The 7,054-nt window shown below is 44.0% G+C and overlaps 1 protein-coding gene across 3 annotated transcripts in view; it reads right to left on the reverse strand.

Moving 5' to 3' along the window:
• The window catches only part of LOC122542457 (hydroxylysine kinase-like), a 77,555-nt gene that overhangs the window by 13,029 nt on the left and 57,472 nt on the right, over window positions 1-7,054 (reverse strand). For 2 of the 3 annotated variants that reach the window (XM_043680170.1, XM_043680166.1), the window contains exon 1: window positions 1,826-1,973. The exons of the other annotated variant lie outside the window; for it this stretch is intronic. The gene's annotated coding sequence lies outside the window, so the exon portion shown is untranslated. Of the gene's footprint in view, window positions 1-1,825; window positions 1,974-7,054 lie in introns of those variants that run through there. 3 annotated transcript variants of the gene reach the window in all.

The following is a 7,054-nucleotide window of genomic DNA, read 5'->3' on the forward strand; positions in this document are numbered from 1 at the left end:
ATGTCCCCAATCCTTCTCGTTACAGTGCGTCGGGAGAGGAGCACATTCTTAAGCTTCCTTTTTCTCCGGGCATATTAGTTCTGCAGAGTCCAACAAGCACTCCTTAATAAACTCTCCATCAGAAAATGGTTTACTGTTTCTGGCGATTTTGTGGGATATGACATAACTTGTCTTGTCGTGAGCTGACATTTTGAGGGCTAGCCAGCAAGCATCACTTTTAGCTGTTCACGCACGCACATACATGCACCTGTGCGTCCATACGTAAATAAAAAAAAAGCCTCCTTTTCAAAACAAAAGCAACACAATTGTATTGTGTGCATGGTATAAATACTTTTTCATTTATGTTCTAGTTTAAGATTGACCTCATGCCGGCCGGACAGGAACGACCAAAGGCCCGGATATGGCCTGCGGGCCGTTAAAATGCCCAGGTCTGATCTAGAAGGACAACAGCAGCAAATACATGAGAACACCGCCACCTTCAAGTTTCCCTCCAAACCATTCACCATCCTCACTTGGAAATATATCGCCCTTCCTTCACTGTCGCTGGGTCAAAATACTAGGATTCCCTCCCTAATGGCGCTGTTCGTCAACCCACAGCAGATGGACTGCAACGGTTCAAGAAAGCAGCTCACAACCACCTTCTCAAGGGCAAACAGGATGGGCAATAAATGCTAACCAGCCAGTACTGTCCACATTCCACAAAAGAATAAAAACATCAGTGGGAAATTGAGAAGCAAATTTGTAAGGAGACCGCAGGCATAGGGTTGAAATGGTAGGGGATTTTAACTTTCCAAACACAGACTGGGACTGCCATAGATTTAAGGTCTTGGATGGAAAGGAATTTGTTCAGCGGGTACAAGAAAACTTTCTTATTCGCTATGTGGATGTACTTACTAGAAAAGGAGCAAAACCTGACCTTCTCTTGCGAAATAGGGCAGGGCAAAATAGTTATGGAAAAGGATAAATCTAACCTAAAATTTAAAGTTCTAAATTGGAGGAATGCCAATTTTTTTTCTTTATTCTGTAACAGGATGAGGGTGTTGCTGGCTAGGCAGCATTTATTGCCCATTAATTGTCCAGAGGGCAGTTGAGAGTCAGCCACATTGCTGTGGGTCTGGAGTCACATGTAGGCCAGACCGGGTAAGGATGGCAGACGTCTTTCCCTAAAGGATGTGGGGTTTTCCCAGCAATTGGCAATGGATTTATAGTAGTCATTAGGTTCTTAATTCCAGATATTTATTGAATTCAAATTCCACCATCTGACGTTGTGGAATTAAAGCCCAGGTCCCCAGAACATTACCCGGTCTCTGGATTAACAGTCCAATGATAATGCCACTAGGCCATTGCCTCTCCATTGGGGTTTGAGTTTGAATCATATAAGACATAACCCTTAAACAATCAATTCAAGATTATTAGTCAAACGTGTGGCAAACTTGCACTTGCTAGAAGCCACATATATTCACACGCAGTTAGCTGTCTTCCGCAGGTAGAAGGAACATATCCAGGTATTACATCTTCTCAAATTAAACAAAAGCACGGGTCCAACAGTACCCTGGAGCAGTCTCCATGACAATGCCTCAAACATCAGTGTTGTCTTTCCAACCATTCAGTACTCATTCCTCATTTCGCAGAAATGATTATTCTCTTTCAGGTTTGATATTGCAATTCTGTCCTCTTCAGTTCACAATGAGAAACTTCACAGACTGATTTCTTTTTGCAGCATTACCCAAGCGGCTTATCATTCTTTCTTTGTAAAATTCATCTCCCAGTCCCACCAATATTCAGGATCTCACATGAACCAATTACTGTCTGTTGAACAACTTACCTTCCATCCAAGGTGATCTTTGTCTTTATAATGACAGGTAATAATGCTCAAGAAAAGTTCACGTATTTGTCCAAAAAAGCAATGATGACCATGCGCTCACTTTACTCTAAGCTGAAATTGCAGAATGGACTCTCTCATCTTGACTGCATTAAGTCGGTGTTTACAAGGTGTCAGAGTGCAGTTCCTGTGTTAATGATTAATAAGTTTAGGGAAACTGAGGAAAGTTTAAAACCTCCTTATTGCTCATTTTATGATTGAGGATTCAAGAACGGTTATTAATGCCATACCCGAGTTGTTTTTGCTGATTTCTTGGATGTATTAATAGTGCTTAGGGGAAGTGGTAGTTCTGTTGAAACAAGGAACCAGAGACTCCAAATTGCACACTTATAGGCCCACACCTCCATGATCTAACTAGTCCATGCAAACCAGACATCATAGAAACACAGAAAATAGCACCTAGGAGTAGGCCATTCAGCCCTATGAGACTGCACCACCATTCAATACAATCATGGCTGATTATGCAATCTCAGTATCCCATTCCCACTCTCCCCATATCCCTCGATTACTTTAGCTGCAAGGGCCACAGGAAGATGCTGCCTGACCTGCTGTTCTATTTCCAGCACCATGCTTTATCATTTCTAACTCTCCAGTATCTGCAGTCCTCATTTTCTCCTAATTTCCTCATATGTCAGACCTGCCATCCCAGGAATCAGGCTGATGAACCTTCTCTGGGCTCCCTTAATAGCAAGAATGTCTTTCTTCAGAGTAGGATACCTAAACTGCACACAATATTCAAGGGGTGGCCTCACCAAGGCCCTGCCTAACTGCAGAAAGACTCCTTACTCTGATACTCAAATCCTCTTGCTCTGAAGACCAGCATGTCATTAGCTTTCCTCACCATCTGCTCAGGTCTCATTGTACCTCATCTCTTCCTAAGCTGCATCTATTCAGATAACAATGTGCCTTCCTGATTTTGCAACCAAAGTAGATAACCTCACATTTATCCACATTATATTGTATTTGTCAAGTATTTGCCTACTCAGTCAGCCTCAGAGACACTCTGCAGCCTCTTAGCATCCTCCTCAGCACACACTGCCACCCAGCTCACTGTCATCTGCCAATGTGGAGACATTGCATTCAATTCCTTCATCCAAATCATTAATGTATATTGTGAACAGCTGGGGTCCCAGCACTGAACCCTGTGGGAGCCCACTTACCACTGCCTGCCACCCTGAAAAGGACCCATTTATTCCAACTCTCTGCTTTCTTTCTGCCAACCAGCTCTTTATTCATATCAATACATTATCTCTAATACCATGAACTTAGAAATAAAGGGTACAAAGATTCACAGGTTCATAAGACACAGAAAGGGCCCTTCAGCCCATTGAGTCTGCACCGACATAACTACCACTAAAGGTGAGCTAATCCCAATTTCCTGCACTTATTCCATATCCTTGAATGTTATGATATTTGACGTATTCATCCATATATTTTTTAAAGTTTGTAAGGTTAAGATGAAGAGAGTCTGGGAAGAAAGTGGGAAAAAGGTAGCTCAGTGGTTGCCGCTGCTGTCTCACAGCGCCAGTGACCTGGGTTCGATTCCAGCCTCGGGTGACTGCCTGCATGGAGTTTGCATGTTCTGCCTGTGTCTGCATGGGTTTCCTCTGGGTGCTCCAGTTTCATCCCATAATCCAAAGACGTGCAGGTTAGGTGAATTGGTCATGCTAAATTGCCCATAGTGTTCAGGGATGTGCAGGTTAGATGCATTAGTCAGAGGTAAATGTAGAGTACTAGGGTAGGGGAATGGGTCTGGGTGTGTTACTCTTAGGTGGGTCAGTATGAGCTTGTTAGGCCAAATGGCCTGTTTTCACACTGTAGGGGTTCTCTGATCTTCTATGATTCTATGAAGGCATTGAGTTAGATTATCAACAATGATCGTATTGAATGATGGATCGTCTCAAAGGGTTAAATGGCCTACTGCTGTACCTATTTCCTATGTTTCTATCATCAGATATTAAATAGATACAGACTTATCCATAGGACAGCAGCTCATCACCACTTTCTAAAGGGCCATTAAAGATGGCGAATACAAAGCACAGAAACAAGCCATTCAGCCCAACAAGCTCCTGTTGGCATTTATACTCCACTCAAGCCTCTTTTAATCTCTTCTCATCTAAATTCATCGCGAGGATCCTTCTCCCTAATGTGTTCATCCAGGTTCCTTTTAAGTATCATGGATTTCATTGCCAGCATCCTTGCACATCAACACAGAGCAATCTGAACGACCATCTCCCAGGGTAATGTTGATCTCGGTGAGGTGGATAGAGGCCAGTGTGTGCTCAGTCCTGAATATACAACGTGCCCAGTTGGCAGAAATGGTCAGGAACAGGAGAGAGGGCCTCAAAGAGTAAGTTGCCCAGATGGTAAGGTACAGAGTGTTCCCAGAGCTGCAGAGGCAGACATGAGGATCGGTCAAGTCTAGCTCAGCACTTCTGCTAGATCAGGTGCAGCTGTGGTAGCGGCAGGCCGTGGAACCAGAACTGTAACAGAACACCCAGCAACTCAGGGTGTTGGCAGCCAGGGGCAGGACAATGCCATAACCAGCGTTGGCATCAGGAGCTGCAGAAAGCTGCAAATGCTGGAGTCTACCTGAGGGCATCGCGGGGTTAGTCTCTCATCAGCTTCTCCACAATGACATGCAGCCCAAGCATTGGAAAGTAATCCTATAATGCTGCAATTGTGTATCAGCTAAAGGTAAACAGGGGTCCATTCAGTTATCTGAGCTTCCTCGTGCCTCAAATATATGTAAATATTAGTATCGTATGTGTAAGAGAGGGCTTTGGTTTTTTTGGATAGAGTCAAACACAGATGTTTTGTGTGTTTACTTGATATGCAAATGTCCAGAGCTGTGCTTTTGTGTCACTATATATACAAAGAGTTTTCTTTTTATGATTGAAGTATATACAACATAGAATAGAACAACACAGCACAGTACAGGCCCTTTGGCCCTTGATGTTGTGCCAACCTTTTATCCTACTCTAAGATCAAACCAACCTACACACCCTACATTTTACTATCACCCATGTGCCTATCCGTGAGTCACTTAAATGTCCATAATGCATCTGACTCTCCTACCACTGCTGGCAGTGTATTCCATGCACCCACCACTCTGTGTAAAGTACCTTCCTCCCTTCACCTGTTAATTATGCCCCTGTGTGATAGCCATTTCTGCCCTGGGAAAATGTCTCTGGCTCTCCACTCTATCTATGCCCCTCATTATCTGGAACACGTCTATCAAGTCACCTCTCATTCCAATCACTCCAATGAGAAAAGCCTTCACCTGTTAATTATGCCCCTGTGTGATAGCCATTTCTGCCCTGGGAAAATGTCTCTGGCTCTCCACTCTATCTATGCCCCTCATTATCTTGAACACGTCTATCAAGTCACCTCTCATCCTTCTTCACTCCAATGAGAAAAGCCCTTGCTCCCTCAACCTTTCTTCATAAAACATGTCCTCCAGTCCAGGCAGCATCCTGGTAGATCTCCTCTGCACCCTGTCTAAAGCTTCCACATCCTTTCTATAATGAGGCAATCAGAACTAAACACTATATTTCAAGTGTGGTCTAACCAGGGCTTTATACAGCTGCAGTATAACCTCACAGCTCTTAAACTCAACCCCCTGGTAACGAAAGCCAACACAGCATACAAGCCTTAACAACACTATCAACTTGGGTGGCATCTTTCAGGCATCTATGGACATGGACCTCAAGATCCCTCTGTTCCTCAACATTGCCAACAGTCCTGCCTTTAACTCTGTAATCTGCATTCAAATTCCACCTTCTAAAATGAATCACTTCACACTTTTCCAGGTTGAACTCCATCTGCCAGTTCTCAGCCCGGCTCTGCATCCTGTCAATGTCCCGTTGCAACCTACAACAGCCCTCCACACTATTCACAATTTCACTAACCTTTACGTCATCAACAAACTTATGAACCCACCTTTCTACTTGCTCATCCAAGTCATTTATAAAAATCGCAAAGAGCAGAGGTCCCAGAACAGGTCGCTGCAGAACACCACTGGTCACTGAGTTCCAGGCTGAATACTTTCCATCTTCTATGGGCCAGCCAATGCTGTATCCAGACAGGCAGATTTCCCTGATATCCCATGCCTCCTTACTTTCTGAATGAGCCTACCATGGGGAACATTATCAGGTGCTGCAAGGGCAGCACGGTGGCTCAGTGGTTAGCACTGCTACCTCACAGCACCAGGGTCCCAGGTTCGATTCCAGCCTTGTGCAACTGTCTGTGTGGAATTTGCATATTTTCCCTGTGGGGAGTTTGCATATTCCTCCAGGTGCTCTGGTTTCCTCCCACAGTCCAAAGATGTGCAGGTCAGGTGAATTGGCCATGCTAAATTGCCCATAGTGTTAGGTGCATTAGTCAGGGATAATTATGGGGAATGGGTCTGGGTGGGTTACTCTTTGGAGGATTGGTGTGGACTAGTTGGGCTGAAGGGCCTGTTTCCACGCTGTAGGGAATCTAAACAAATGCCTTATTGAAATGCATATACACCATATCCACTGTTCTACCTTCAGCAACGTATTTTGTCACATCCTCATAGAATTCAATAAGGCTTGTGAGGCATGACCTCCCCCTCACAAAGCTATGCTGACTATCTCTAATCAAACTGTGCTTTTCCAAATAATCATTAATCCTGTCTCTCAGAATCCTCTCCAATAATTTGCCCAACACTGACAAAAGATTGACTGATTTGCAATTCCCAGGGTTATCCCGTTTTCCTTTCTTGAACAAGAGAATAACATTTGCCATCGACCAATCATCTGGTACTACTCCAATGGACAGTGAGGAAGCCAAGATCATCACCAGAGGTGCCACAATCTCTTCCCTTGCTTCCCGTATTAACCTTGGGTATATCCTACCTGGCCCAGAGGATTTATCTATCCTCATAGAACACAGAATGTAGAGCATTACAGCGCAGTACAGACCCTTCAACCCTCGATGTTGCATCAACCTGTGAAAATAATCTGATGTTCATCTAACCTACACCGTTCCGTTATTATCCATATGTACGTCCAATGCCCATTTAAATGCCCTTAACGTCGAGGAGTCTACTACTGTTGCAGACAGTATGTTCCATACCCCTACTACTCTCTGAGTAAAGAAACTACTGCTAAATCTATCACCCCTCAATTTAAAGCTATGTCCCCT

The sequence above is a fragment of the Chiloscyllium plagiosum genome, chromosome 40 (assembly GCF_004010195.1).
Source record: "Chiloscyllium plagiosum isolate BGI_BamShark_2017 chromosome 40, ASM401019v2, whole genome shotgun sequence".
Classification (NCBI taxonomy): Eukaryota; Metazoa; Chordata; class Chondrichthyes; order Orectolobiformes; family Hemiscylliidae; genus Chiloscyllium; species Chiloscyllium plagiosum.